Genomic DNA, 15,931 nt, shown 5'->3' with positions numbered 1-15,931 from the left:
AGGGGAATGTGGAACGTGGAATGCATGTGAGGTCAGAGGACTTTTCTGGAGTTGCTGGAATAGGTTCTCATTTCCTACCATGTGAGTCCCAGAGTTCAAACCCATTGTATTCTAGCCTCTCAAGGTCCCCTTAGGAGTAGGGATGCCCTGTGAGGTCAGCAGAATCCTATGAGAATGGAGACTTGCCAGATTCTTCACTGCATATGTCATGAGAACAGTCTATGGAGAGGCCCACTTATAGATCTGGGGTTTCCCACCTCACTACACACTAACTGCTAGGCATGGCCACCACCCAACCAGTGAGATCTTCAAATGACTGAAATCTGAAACAAGCCAGAATCAATTAAGCCATAATTTTTTGTTTTTGAGAAAAATCTGACTGGCTATGTAGCTGAGAACCTTGAACTTAAACAAAACAAAAAACAAACAAGCAAACAAACAAAAACCCTTTACATTTATGCTTGTGAATTTTATGCCATATGTGTGCAGGTGCCAAGGCCAGAAGAGGGCATCATAACCCCTGCCACTGAAGTTAATCATTGGAGGTGGAGAGCTGCTGAAACTCCACCCTCTGGAAGAACAGGAAGCATTCTTATTGCTCAGCTCTCTCTCCAACACCCAATCTTGAACTTGTATGAATATGTAGTGCTGATGTGTGCATGTATATAAACCAGAGGTCGAGTACTTTATTCCTTTCCACCCTTTTAAAGAGACAGGGTCTTTTTCACTGAACCTGGAGCTCACCAAATTTGGCTAGACTGGCTGGCCAGTGAGTTCAAGGGATCCTCCTGCTTTTGTCTCCTCAATGTTGAGATTACAGATGTGCAGTCTTTTTCTTTTGAAAGATTCCATGTATGTAACTGTTTGGCCTGCATGTTATATATGTGTTTCATGTGCATGCCTGGTATCCTCAGGACAGTGTCACATCTCCTGGAGCTGGATTTACAGTTTTGAGTTATTTGTAAACTGGGTTCTTGTGTTAACCACTAAGCCATCTCTCCAGATCCCACAGTCAACTTTTTAACTTACTCAGATTTTTTTTTTTAAGACTTTAATATATTTTTAACCTTTTTATTTTTTGGTTTTTCAAGACAGGGTTTCTCTGTGTAGCCCTGGCTGTCCTGGAAATCTCTGTAGACCAGGCTGGCCTCTAACTCAAGAGACCCACCTGCCTCTGATCCCCCAGTGCTGGGATTAAAGGCGTGTACCACCATGCCTTGCTTTTTAATTTTTATTTGTATGTATGTGTAGTTGTGTGAGCTTATGTGCCCCATGCATGTAGGACCCTGCAAGAGCAGAACACATTAGACCCCCTGGAACTAGTTAGACAGTTGTGGACACTGGAAATTACTCTTCCCCTGGAAGAACAGCCAATGCTCTTAACCAGCCCGAGACTTTACTTTTAATTATGTGTAAGCGTGTGTATGTACACATGAGTGCAAGTACCCACAGAAGGCAGGTACTGGAGCCTTTGAGTAGTAGTTAAGTTACCTGGCATGGTGCTGGCAATCAAACTCTGGTCCCCTGTGCTCTTAACTCCAAACCTCTACAGCTCCAACTTGCTCAGGTTTTATCTGGTGCTGGAGATCCAAACTCAGGTGTTCACGCTGGCACAGCAAGCACTTGACCAACAGCACCATCTACCCAGCCCTGTAACCTTGAACTTTGGATCCTCCTGAGGGGTAGGGTTACAGGTAAGTGCCACCACATCCGATTTATAAAGAACCTAGGGCTTCTCCAGTGCTATGTAAGTACCAACTGAGCTACATTCCTAGGATTCTTTTCTGTTTTGTTTTTTGAGACAGGGTCTAACTCATAAATAACCCTGGCTGATCTGGAACTGTGTAGACCAGGCTGGCCTCAAACTCAGAGATCCGCCTGCCCATTGGGGTTAAAGTGTTGGGATTAAAGGTCTGTGCCACCACACCTGGCATAAAAAATATTTTTAATAAGGATATGCATTTTACTAGCATGTAGCACACGTGTGTCTGAAGCCCAGAGGCCAAAAGACGGCATTGGGTCCCCTGGAAGTAGAATTACAGATAACTGTGAACTGCCTTGTGGGTGCTGGAAATTAAATCTAGACTCAACAGCCCGTGCCTTTAACCACTGAGCCATAGCTCTACCCCTTAAACAACTTTCCCCTAGGATTCTTGATTCAGACAAACTGCATAGGATCTTATTCACATTAAGCTACTACATTTGGGGATGGGGTAAATTGCTATGTATCAATACATGTCTTAGAGTTCTAGAGATACAACTGTTCAATATGAAGAATGGAAAACTCATCTTGTGGTTTTGTCCACTTAAAAGAACACAATTAAGAACTCACAGTTGTGAACTGAAGAAAGGGTGAGAATATGTACCTCAAGTAACTTTGAAGAGCACTCCATAACATGATCTTCCAACTAACAATTTCTAAGCATAACTTATAGTTGGGCTTCAGATTAACCAACGTAATTTGTTTTTTGAAAATGAGGACCAGGCTTCCCTGGACTTTATGATCACACAATGACTAAAAAAACAACCTCTAGACTCCTGCTGCCTCCTATTAACCACCATTAGACTTTTTAAGACCATTTTCTGCCAATGTAGATAGAAGTATAAAAAAAAAAAAAAGGCCAATTTACATTTCTGATATAGAGTCTCATTTGGGTCAGGCTGCTTACAATGTACCTCAAGTACAGTTTGAACTGATTGATGCTCTTGCCTCCACCTCCTAAATGCTGGGATTACTGGTACGTGATACACCCGACTCTGAGTTACCTTTGCATCCCTGTTTCCTAGGCTTTTCACTTCGAGCACCAAGTCAAACCATTCAAGAGAAGCATGGTTCTTTGAAGGCTACAATGCAGCTTAGTGGTAGACAGCATGTGAAAGACCAAAGTTCAAAGCCCAGTAAGCACACAAGCACCCATTTAAAGTGGTGCTTTAAATAAGAATGGCCCCCATAGATGCATATATTTGAATGCTTAGTCGCCAGGGAGTGGCACTATTTGAAAGGATTAAAAGGATTAGGTAGTATAGCCTTGTTGGAGGAAGTAAGTCACTGGGTGTAGGCTTTGAGGTTTCAAAAGTCCACACCAAGCCAGGTCCCTCTGCCTAGGGGTCATGACATAACTGCTCTGGCACTTGTCTGTATGTAGCTGTGCTCCCAGAAATGATGATCACGGACTAAACCTCTGCAACTATAAGCAAGCCCCAATTAAATGCTTTCTTTAATAAGAGGTGTCTTGGTCTACCTGGGCAGCGGTGGTGCATGCCTTTAATCCCAGCACTCTGGAGGCAGAGCCAGGCGGATCTCTGTGAGTTCGAGGCCAGCTTGGTCTACAGAGCGAGATCCAGGACAGGCACCAAAACTACACTGAGAAACCCTATCTTGAAAAACAAACAAACAAAAAAAAAGAGTTGCCTTGATCATGGTGTCTCTTCACAGCAACAGAATAATAAGGCCCCAAACCCAAAAACTCCTATTTTTATACTTAACAAAAATTAAAAGTAGTACATTATACTACTCTTTCTGGTAGTTTTGACACAAGGTCTCTCTATACACATCCCTAGCTGCCCTGGAACTCGATATGTAGACCAGGTTGGCCTCAAACACTCAGGCATCTGCTCACCTCTGCCTCCCGAGTGCTAGAATTAAAGATGTGCACCACCATGCCTGGCAAGCACATTCTTAAAACAGCTTCTTCAACTAAAAGTGAAATCCCTTCTCTAGATATCAGACCAAGAGTTTAAAGTCAAGAACAATAATCCCCAGAACTGTAGGAGTTAAACCGTGAGGCAACTGTGAAGGCTAATCAGACTTAACCAGCTCATCAGTTCACATTCTTCTCTGCAGGGGATAGAATGGTATCTGCAGCCAGGTAATCTGCATCCCATTGCTAAAAATGCAGGCTCAAATAGCACGGCTACTTCCAGAAAAAGGTGCAGAGCTGGGAAAGCAGTTCAGTGGTAGAATGTTGTCTAGTATGCCTCAGGTCTAGGTTCAATTTCCAGCATCAGCAACAAACACAGTTTTCAATTTTTGAAATTGAGGTTACCATCTGACCCAACAATTTCACTCCTAGTTATGGTCCTAACAGAAATGAACAGATGGATACCCCAAATCTCAGTACATTATTCATAATGTCAACCCAGTGCCTATCAACTAATAAATGTAAAATACATATATACATCTACTCGAGGTATATTACTCAGCCATAAAAAAGAATGAAGTATTGACAAATGCTACCTCATGAATGAACCCTAAATAAACTAAATGAGAGCAACCAGTTACAGAGGTTAACATAATACATGTAATCACATATATGAAATATTTGGGACAGATCAACTGAAAAAACAAAGTAAATGCTAGGCTAGGGGAGGGAAAAGACCAATTTAGATGAGATGGGGGTCTTCTTCAGAGGGATGGCAGCCTCCCTCCAAAGACTAAACCTGGGGCCTCATGAGTGCTAGGCACTGAACAATTGAGCTGCAGCTGCAGCAAGAAAGCATCTTAAAATTAGATAACAGCGGTAGCTGGAAACTCTGCATGCTAAAATCCACTTAATGTGAACTGTGGATGAACTGTATGTATGCATATGGATCATTACTTCAATAAGACTTTTTGTTTTGTATTTGAGACAGGATCCTGTTTTGAAGTCTAGACTGGCCTGGAAGTCACTATACAGCCCCATATACACATATGCTACTGTGCCCTAGAAAAGAAACTCAAAATTCCCAGGTTGATTGGACCTATTGAATAAAACCCAGCATTTTAACAAGTTCCTTGGGCGACTTACATAACATAATGTCTGAGCAATCTAAGAGAACTATGGTCAACCCTATTCCTCCAGTTAATCTTATTCTTCAGACCGATCTCTATTGTACTAGGGCAGAGTTCTTATTTTTAATTGGCTGAGATTGAACCCAGGACTTACCCTCACCAGGGAAAGCCCCTTAAGGCTCTAAGGGTCTTACTATGTGGCCCAGAGTGGTCTTAAACTCGTTTTCTTCCTGCTTCCTCCAGAGTGCAAGGGTTACACAGGCACACGCAGGGCAGCTCTAGTTTCTGTCACTGCCACAACTGGTTGAACTACTTGACCCAACACTTTTCAGACTGATTTTACGAATTCTGCCTTTCCTTTAAAATGGTGCAGTTTCAGTGGTGAGTGGAACCTGCAGAGTTGTTTTTTCCTGTCACTCCTACTTAAACCCCAGTCCTGAGGGGGTAGCAGTTAACAGGTAGAAATGAGGCAAACTATCCAATGACTTCAGAAAGCAGTTTATTGACGTTCAAATCAGATTTACAGAAGTAAAAGGCAACAGCACACAGAGGAGTGAGGAGGCGCTGCATAGAGCACAGGGCACTGACCTACCTGGGCTTCTCGAGAGGGGTTGCTTCTCCTCGGCCACACAATCTACTGTTTCTAGAGGAATTCTGGAGAAAGTCTCAGCAGTCAGAGTCAGGATTTAACAGCTAAAATAAAAACAGCTGCCCCCACCCGTCCCCATTCTAAAGCAGAATGTGCTGCTTCTGTTGCACATCTTCCAATCCTGTGTCTGGGGCAAGGAGGAAGGTTGGCATACAAGCTGAATGCCTGAGCACCAAGCTACTGCTGCATCAATCAGCATTCATCACCAACTGTACACTCCTTTCCTTTCTTCCTTCTCTCCTCTTTCTTCTCTCCCTCTCCCTCTCAGGGTCTCACAGTACAGTCCTGGCTAGCTTGGAATTTGCTATGAAGACCAGGTTGGCCTTCAACATTATACTCACCTGCTTCTGCCTCCTGAGTTCTGAGATTAAAAAGTGGGCCATTACAACCAGCACTTTTTTTTTTTTTTTTTTTTTAACTAAGACAAATTTCATTAAGAATCCAGGCTGTTTTGGGGGTACTCATTGCAGGTACTACATATAAATTATCTCAATAAAGACTGCAGTTTCAAGCCAGGCAGTGATGGCGCACGTTTTTAATCCTAGCACTCGGGAGGCAGAGTCAGGTGGTTCTCTGAAAGTTTGAGGCCAGCCTGGTCTACAGAGTAAGTTCCAGGACAGGCTCCAAAGCTACACAGAGAAAGCCTGTCTCGAAAAACCAAAAAAAGACTGCAGTTTCTGCAGCCAACTTAGCTGTGTTTAGTATTGGTCCTACGTTAGAGTTATACAAACTTAGGCCAAGTCAGTTCACATCTTTGCCTTTCTTGAAATATTACACATACAAACCCACACACATAGGAAGTAAGTGTGTGTGTGTGTGTGTGTGTGTGTGTGTGTGTGTGTGTGTGTGACACTAACAGTCTCAGGCTGCCTTCAAATTCTTGAGGCAACTGCCTCCGCCTCTTAATGCCGGGATTCCAAGTGTACAACATACCTACCTCGATCTTCCATTTAGAATGTGTTGTGGTCAGGTTAGCATATTAGTTACTAGCATGGAATGCTAGTAAGAAATTTAGCCCCCCCCCCTTTTTTCTTAGATTTTGATTCCTTAAACTAAACTTCTCCCTACATTTTATGAATAAAAGTGAGTTCCTTAAGGTCATGAACTCTATACTAGTATACCTCCAAGGTCTGCAGGATTAGTACTGCACAGGTACTTAATCAATCTGGAATAATTTATTTCTATTAATTTTTCTACAAAACTAATAAATGGATGTTCACAGAAACAACTAAAATACTCAATTTACTTGTATTTGTTCATATCAAATGCAAATGTAATTCTGGTGGGACCTTTAAACATTAAACAATTAAAAAATGTATACATCAAAAACAAAACTAAAACAAAAATTCATTGTACCAGGCTCTTGTTGTTCTCCCTGAATTGTTTTAAAATATATCGTTTTTATATGTATGAATGTTTTGCTTGCATGTATGTCTGCATACCACGTGCATGCCTGGTGCCTGCCAAAGCCAGGACATTGGGCTCCTGGATGGACCTGGAATTATGGATGGTTGTGAGCTGCCATGTGGGTACTAAGAACTGAACCTGGATCCTCAGCTCTTTACCGCTGAGCCATCACTCCAGCCATTCTCATTGAACTCTTAATCCTCTTGCCTCAGTCTCCCAAGTACTGGGCTGCAGGTGTGCACCACCATGCCTGGGTGAAGTGGAATACTTGCAGACTCAACTACTCTACACTTTCCACAGTCCTGAGACACATACAATAGAGAGGCAGGGCTGTGGAGCCCAGGAAGGAGCTACTGGTCTTTACAAAAGTAGAGGCATAGTTCTAATACAAGGGCAGTCTTTCTTCAAAGACAACAGTTCACTCACCTTCTTGGTACCTTTCCTAAGAACATCAAACACAGCCATAAGGCTTAGGTGGAAAATCCCATCAGCTCTGGTCTTTTCCTCTCACTGTAGTGTGGAAGGCAGGCAAGGCAGGTTTGGGAATGCTAGACATGAATTCCTACTTCCCCTTGCATTCTTCAGATGCCATTTCCCCAAACGTCTGCACTGGCTGGTTTCCACTTCAGCATCAGTCACGAAATCTTGAAGGTTAGACACAGTAAACAGGGAAGGACATAAAATTAAGTCACTGGGGCATAGTTTGAGGTCTCACAACTTCAATTGGAAGAGTCACACTTTGATGTACATGGAAATGAATTACAAGCTGTTTAAATGAAAACAGGCTCTTTGGCATGCTCAAGACCTATGTGCAGACATTTTCTTTCTTCTTAATTTTCTAGGTTAGGGTACCAAGTAATGGTTTTTATTATGGCATCTTCAGTCAGAGGTACCATATCATTTGTTTGCATTCATTCCCTCATAAATTCCCCAACTAGTCCATCCCCTCCCCACCTCCTGCTCTTTCTTTCCCCAGTTTAGGCTGAATTTTTCTATTCCTTTTGAGATGGGTTCTCCCTCCTGCCTGGGTAGCTGGTTAATGTGGGTACACTCCACCACAGTTGGCTTCTACATGCTTTTAATAAAATGTTCAGTGAGAAAAGGTGTGATTTCCATAAAGACCAAACACAAACTGACTAAAGTCTCTTGATGATTTTGCTAAATGAGTAAAGGAAAAACAATTCTGATAAAAGGAATCAATCAGACTCGTAAACTCTTCTAAGTGGTTGAATTTAAATAGACTTTATGTACAAACTACTTAAACCAGAACTTTATTAGCCGGGCGGTGGTGGCGCACACCTTTAATCCCAGCACTCGGGAGGCAGAACCAGGCGGATCTCTGTGAGTTCGAGGCCAGCCTGGTCTACAGAGTGGGTTCCAGCAAAGGCGCAAAACTACACAGAGAAACCTGTCTTGAAAAACCAAAACCAAAACAAACAAACAAAAAAAAGGTGAACTTTATTTGATGAGCATTAGCACAGGCTTTAAATTTGAAAGGTTTCTCTACTCAACTGATTTTTCTTCTTTAAAATATTTATTTTGAGACAGAATCTCAATGTGCAGCTCAACTCAGGCCAGCCTTAAACTGAGTCTCTCGTACCTTAGCCTCCCAAGTGCTGAGATTACAAGTGTACACCCAGCTTATTCAACTGCTTTCTGAGTCACAGGAAATAAACCCTGGAATGAGCTCAGTAAAGAGTAGGAAAAATATTGAAAAACTCATTTGAAATGAATCAAAAAAACTCTTTACAAAATCATAAACCAAAACCCAAAACTTTTTAGTTTAGCTAGCTAGCAAACCAAATTCTACTTGTTTTCTGTAACTCAGACAGGTTGGCCAAACTGACTAGGGCAGTTCAATTCCCTGAGATCCCCGGAAATGACAGGACTAGTCATCACTCATTAGGGAATGGAAATGAGAATGGCTGAAAAAGACCCCAAGACTGGCAAGACTTGCTTTTAGGGGGATGCCGTTCAGTTTGAGTATTCTGACCATGTGACTAGGCAGTCATCCTTGCTGGACAGTCCTGATTCCAAATGACACATTCCTTCTCAAGGCACACTCCATCAGTGGATTGGAAGTGATCCTCAGAGGAAATCATTTAAAAATGTGCACTTTGCAATGACTTATCTTAGCAGCTAGAAAGGCAAAACAAAATTAGCATATAAAGCTACTTTAGGAACCAGGGAAGTATGCTGGTTAATGATGACCAGAACCAATGAAAATAAAAACTAAGAATGCACCCCATGATGTATTTTGGTTTAAGTACCCCAACCCCCAAAAGGTCCAAAATGTCTTTCAACATATGGTCAGTTTCTGGGGCTGGTATTCCAAAAGTATAAAGAACGCATGATCTCATGATGTGGTATTCACTGAACAGGAAGGACAGCCAGCTGATTTAAAATAGTCAAGACTGGACTCAATAGATCCGAAACATCAGCCATTGTTGTTAATGTCAGATCCTGACAGCAAAGCTCATGTTGACTATGTTTACTTTATAAAGAAAAACAAGATAGAACCCAAAAAGAAAGTGAATCATATTTCAAATGGTCTCAGCTTAAATTTAAGTAGGCGTGAGAGAAAAAGCTGCATGTATCGCTGAATTGTTTTAGCCTACAGGTTTGACGGAATATTCACATCAAAGACAGTTAAGTATCCTTTCAAATAAAAGACACACTCAGAGCTTATCAGTGTGGCAGGGAACATGTGTTACAATCGGTATCTGGAAAGAAGGCAAAAATAAAGTTAGTTGCAGGGTTGAAACACACCCTAGATTAGGTACATTAAGCCAAGAAACTAAAGTAGACTTCTATCTACATCCTAGCTCATATTATTGTCGTTAACAGGCAACAACAATTTCCAAGGTATTTTTGATTTAGGGCCGCAGGTAACCCCGGCTGGCTTTGAATTTGGTATGTAGGTAGCCAAGAATTACTGCGGACTTCTGATCTCCTGCCTCCATCGTCTAAGTACTGGGATTATAGGAAGGTGCTACCATGCCCAGTTTATGAGGTGCTAAGGGTCAAACCCAGAGTTTCATGCAATTAGGCAAGCACTCTACCAATCCGTCCCAGCCCTCAAGTCCAGCACTGGGAGTTTACAGGGTCAATTTCACCTTCACCATCAGTGTTTATCTTCTCTAACACTCAAGTTTCACTGGTACCTCAAGAAGCTTAGCTTCACACAGAGGAGGCCCAATAACAAACACAATCAATTTGTCTGTGCCTTGTTAGAGACAACCGTTTTGATGACCTGGATAACTGATCATTTTTGTTTCTTTTCCTACCTAGTTTATAAACCTAAGAAAAATAGAGGCCCTTGTAATAAGAAATTCCAAGGACATCAACTCTTCCTGAGAAAGATGCCTATAAACTCTCATAAGTCAAATTACTCTTAGTAAGAACCACATAGGTTTTCATGGTAGCAGCCATGTTTCTTATTGGCTACAATAATCTAACCACACTTCAAATGTTTGTATAGTTCTTTAAAACAATTCCAAATATAAGCAACACTTGTTTTTTGTTTTACTTTCTGAGACATGATCTCACCGTGTCACCCTGGCTGGTCTTGAGCTCATAGGGATCCCCTGCTTCCTCAGGAGTGCTGGATCAAAGGCGTGAGCCATGCCTGCCTTTCTGTCATTGTTGAGCAACACCATTATTTTAAAAACACACACATACCAGATCCAGAGATATTTTGAGTAATGCTTCTGGTTTTGCCTCACATTTCCCCCTAGTTCCAGGGTCCAAGTCAAGCACAAAACTGAATTTAAACGTTAGCCTTTGTTAATATCAAGATAAAATAGCTGACATTAAAAGGCAATGTCTTCTAATTTGGTCAGATATAAACTGTGCCCTGGAAAACGACAATTTTGAAGTCTTAGCACATGAAATGCCTTTTTAAAAATAATTGAGTGTGTATGAAGGTCATTTCAGTTTCAAGATGAGATGTTAATTGTGTGACATTAAGGAGCCATGCCAGAGAAAAAATCCTGAGCATTTCACTTTCCTGTACTTCCTACTTTTCCATGATCTTGTGTGTGCTTGTGTTGCTGGGAACTGAACCTAGGGCCTCACACATCCTAGGCAAATACTTACCACTGAATACGTCCAGGTCCTTCCCAATGACCAAGCCACTAATAAAACATTGTTCTTAAACCTTATCTGTAGCCTTAAGACAGCAAAGGTCTCCTCTGGAGATGCTGTCCTTGGATTGAAAAGTTCCAGTACCATTGAGTCTTTTCTGCTACCTGGATATAAAGCAGTTGCTGCAAATGTGCCTCCAGGCAGGCTTCCTATTCTTCCACAACTATGTCCTTAAGAAATAAACACTCACTTTGTTAGTTTAAGTGATCTGTATAGAAAGGATAAGAACATAACCTGCATAACACTATGCTCCATTTCCCTAATGCAGGCTGCTACTTCATCCCCTGTAACCAAGCATTCTAGGAAAAAAGCTCTACCTCTACACAGCACCCTTCTTTACCTGAAAAAAAGTGTCTTTCCTACACTTCTTCTAACATAGGCATTCTTACCCCCTTCCTTTAAAGACTTTGCCAAGCTCCTGGAAATTGAGAGGGGGGGGCTGTTGAAACTAAAGGTAGGTCTGTAGTGAAAAGAGCTATTATTTTCCACCTAAGTGCCACCCAAAGGTTATCTGGTTAGCAACCTCTTCCCTTTCTTCTTGCTTTTTGTCCCCGAGAAACTACGATCAAGAGCAGACTTGTCAAAATGGGGCTATTTTCAATGGCAGACCCATCTTCCCCATGGGTAAAAAAGCAGGAGCAAGTGGCTGGAGCTACTGCAGCATCCTGGGCAAAGGCTAAGACTTTGCCTCTAACATGTTAAACAGGCACTCCACCGAGTTAAATCTTCAGCCCTTAGTTTTTTGAGACAAGATTTCACTCACCATGGAGTTCAGGCTAGCCTCAAACTGAAGACTGCTACCTCAGACTTTTGAGGCCTTATAAGTGGTATATGACATCATACCAAGGTATCTTTTGTTTTTAGACAGGGTCTTATTATGTAGCCCTGGCTGGCCTAGCACCCACTACATAGATCAGATTGGCCTCGACCACCTGCTTCTGCCTCCCAAGCACTATGATTAAAGGCATCAGCCACCATTGCTGGTCCCAAGGCATCTTTTTAAACTGAAGTATCACCATGAAACCCAGGCAGGCCTAGAATCTGTGATCCTCTTGCTTTAGCTTCCTGTGTGCTGATATTATAGATGTGTACCATGTTTGGCTATGCGCGTGTGAACGAACACACACACACACACACACACACACACACACACACACACACACACACACAGTACCACTGCAATACAAATGCTGTTCCTAAAAAAATAGCAATAAACCTGGGGTGATGACTAACACCCCAGTACTCAAGCTTTTTCCCCTCTTCTGAGATAGGCTCTCATGGATTATAGGCCAGTCTCAAATTGGCTCTGTATTTGAGAAAAACCCTAACTTTTGATCCTTCTGTCTCAGCCTCCCCAGAATTACAGAAGTCCATTGCCATTTCCAATGTACAAGATACTACCCTCTGCCAGGCGATGGTGGCGCACGCCTTTAATCCCAGCACTCGGGAGGCAGAATCAGGCGGATCTCTGTGAGTTCGAGGCCAGCCTGGGCTACCAAGTGAGTTCCAGGAAAGGCACAAAGCTACACAGAGAAACCCTGTCTCGAAAAACCAAAAAAAAAAAAAAAAAAAAAAAAAAGATACTACCCTCTTGGGTCATGTGTGACCCGAGTTCACACATGGTGAGGAAGCACATTACCAAGCAAATACCTTTAGTCCTAAGACTCTGTGGAAGGTGACTTTCCAAAAAGATTGGATGTATCTTTTACTGATGTCATATTTCACATCATATGTATTGTCTTCCTCTAGCAGCCATGTAATCTACCCTAACCCAAAGCAGCCTTGTGGGCCCAGTGTGGTGATACACATTTGTAACCCTAGCACCACCAAAGAGGCATAGGCAGGAGGATGTGTGGGTTCAAAACCACTCATGGACCCCACAGTAAGGCTTAATTCCAGGGCTGGGAATATAGCTGGGTTCTACGTGTATAGCGTTTGCCTAGTGTGTACAAGACCACTACACGTGTACACATACACACTCAAAATCGGATGAACATTTTAAGGAGAGCTAGAGAAACTCAAAGGTGACGACGGCATGGCAAATAGGAGGTTTCAGCTCTTGCCTTCTAGTGTCTGAGTATGACTGCGCTAGCTGGGTAACTAGTCCTGCCACCAAACAAGCTAGAACCCTAACACCTTCTGTGTAATTTTCAAATGTGCTCAGACATTCAAGAGGTAGAATGGCAAAGACAAAAATACCCTAACCTAAAGCTGTTATTTTTTCCACTCACCATTATTTCTTTTTTGTGGTTTTTCGAGACAGGGTTTTCCTGTGTACGAGCCCTGGCTGTCCTGCAACTTGCTCTGTAAACCAGGCTGCCTCTGCCTCCCTGGTGCTGAGAGTAAAGGTGTGGGCCACCAATGCCCAGAAATTCCGTTTCTACATCTGGGAAAATAGTTTATTTTCCCTGAGACAGGGTTTCTCTGTGTAGCCCTGTCTGTCCTGGAACTCGCTCTGTAGATGAGGTTGGCCTCAAACTCAAGAGAGTCACCTGCTTCTGCCTCTACTGGGATTAAAGGCATGTGCCACCAAGCCTAGCTGAAAATAGTTTTTGTTGTTGTTGGTTTTTTTTTTCCTTTGGTTTTTCAAGACAGGGTTTCTCTGTGTAGCTTTGGAGTTTGTCCTGGATCTCACTTTGTAGCCCAGGCTGACCTGACACATAGAGATCTGCCTGCCTCTGTCTCCCAAGTGCTGGGATTAAAGGTGTGCCCAGCCCCAACTTTCAACTAGGGATGAAGTCCCAGCGGCCTCTAACTTTTGGTTCTCCTAACTTCAGCTCTCCTGAGTGTTGGGATTATAGGCATTTGTAGGATGCCTGGCTTAGACAGAATTTTTTAGAGAATGTTCTCCACATTGATTTTTTTTTTTAAAGTAGGTTCTCCACACTAATTCAGGGCTTGTTATGTAATTCTATTTTGTTACTGTTTTGTTTCCCTTAAGATAGTAGCTCACTATGTATCCCTGGTTGGGTGGGCTTGAACTTGTGTTAACCCTTCTGCCTCTGCCTCCCTAGTGCTGGGATTAGAAACATGTACAAGCAGGCCTGGCTTTGTCTTTTACACATTCACACACCAACAAATCTAATAGGTAGTCCTTTAGCAAAATTTCACCACATCCTTTAAAAATGTGAAAGAAAGCCGGGCGGTGGTGGCGCACGCCTTTAATCCCAGCACTTGGGAGGCAGAGGCAGGCGGATCTCTGTGAGTTCGAGGCCAGCCTGGGCTACCAAGTGAGTTCCAGGAAAGGCACAAAGCTACATAGAGAAACCCTGTCTCGAAAAACCAAAAAAAAAAAAAAAAAGTGAAAGAATAAATTTGAAGATGACGGCACAATTTAATAAACTGGTACTTTAAAAGACTTATTAAGCCAGGCAGCAGTGGCAAACGCCTTTAACACCAGCATTCGAGAGGCAGAGCCAGGCGGATCTCTGTGAGTTCGAGGCCAGCCTGGTCTACAAAGCAAGATTCAGAACAGGCACCAAAACTACAGGGAAACCCTGTCTTGAAAAAAACAAAAAACAAAACAAAACAAGACTTACTAAATAGAACTCAGGAATAAAAACAAATTCAGATGTTTAAATAAGTGCTTTCTAGGCTGCAGAGATGGTTCAGTAGTAAAGGGTACTGACTGCTCTTCCAGAGGACCCGAGTTTGAGTCTCAGCACCAACATGGTGGCTCACAAACACTTGTAAACTTCTGTCCCGGGGGACCCAAGGGTAATAGGCACTTACATGGTACACAGAGACCTACAAAACATCCATACACATAATTTTTTTAAGGAGCTTTCTTTTTCAAATCAAATATAAGCTTTCCCAGGGAAAAACTAGCTTCCTTTTTTTCTTAAAGTTTTTCCTTGGGTTTCTAAATCAAATCCTAGCATTGTGTACATTAGATAAGCTGTCTACCACTGGACATTTGCAGCCCCAAACTGAGTTTCTCACAGACCAAAATCTAATGATACTTTGACTTAAATTGTTTCATCTTGTTTTCAAGACAAGGTTTCTCTGTGTATATCCCTGGCTGTCCTGGAACTCACTCTGTAGACCAGGCTAGCCTTAAACTCACAGAGATTCACTTGATTCTGCCTGAGTGCTTGGATTAAAGACATGAGTCACCATGTCCAGTTACTGACCTAAGTTTTTAAAATAAATGGTAGAACTATTTTATCTTTTTCTCTTCATCTTTGGTGCTGGAATAGGCGCAAAGGCTTGTACATGATGCCAAGCACATGCTCTACCATTCAACCATACCCCCAACCTATTTTACTTTAAATTCAAATTAGGGTAGCTTTAGTTTGCACACAATATAGCTTGAAAGTATATATTAAATTTATCATTTACTTCATTTTATGTCTATTTCCAATCTAGTAGTTAAGCTAGCTGTATAACAGTGCAAAGCGGTACATGCCTGTGATCTCAGGGCTTCAGGACTTGAGGCAGAATGATCAGCATTCAAAGCCAGCCTGTGCTACAAAGCTAGTCCAAATCCAGACTAGGCTACACCTGTTTCAAAATAACAGTACAAAAATACTTGGGAGTCAAGGTTTGAATTCCAGCCTTGTCACTACATCACAATCGTAAGGTTGGTTGCCACTAGCTACAAATCTTTTTACTTACTTTCCATCTGAGTTGCTTATATATAAAACCTACCTTACAGTGCTGCAGATTCCATGTACAACATCTGCTTAGCAGAGGATGGTACACAGAACTCATAGTAGTTATCAACCTACCATTTAAAAAAAAAAAAAAAAAGCTTGCCATGAAAAGGAAACAGAGTATTTGTTTCCATACCTCATCAATTTTTGCTTTTCAAAATAAAATTTTAAAATTGAAAGTCAGATATTTTATCAGTAGTCATCCAGGCCCTCTCATGGAAAGATGGATATTTGTTGTATCTTTTAAAGCTTTTCCCATCTGTTCTAAATCTACAAATGTTATTTTCAAAAGGTCATTTCTAT

Source organism: Peromyscus maniculatus, chromosome 2 (assembly GCF_049852395.1).
Source record: "Peromyscus maniculatus bairdii isolate BWxNUB_F1_BW_parent chromosome 2, HU_Pman_BW_mat_3.1, whole genome shotgun sequence".
Taxonomy (NCBI): Eukaryota; Metazoa; Chordata; class Mammalia; order Rodentia; family Cricetidae; genus Peromyscus; species Peromyscus maniculatus.
This window is presented reverse-complemented; position numbering follows the sequence as displayed.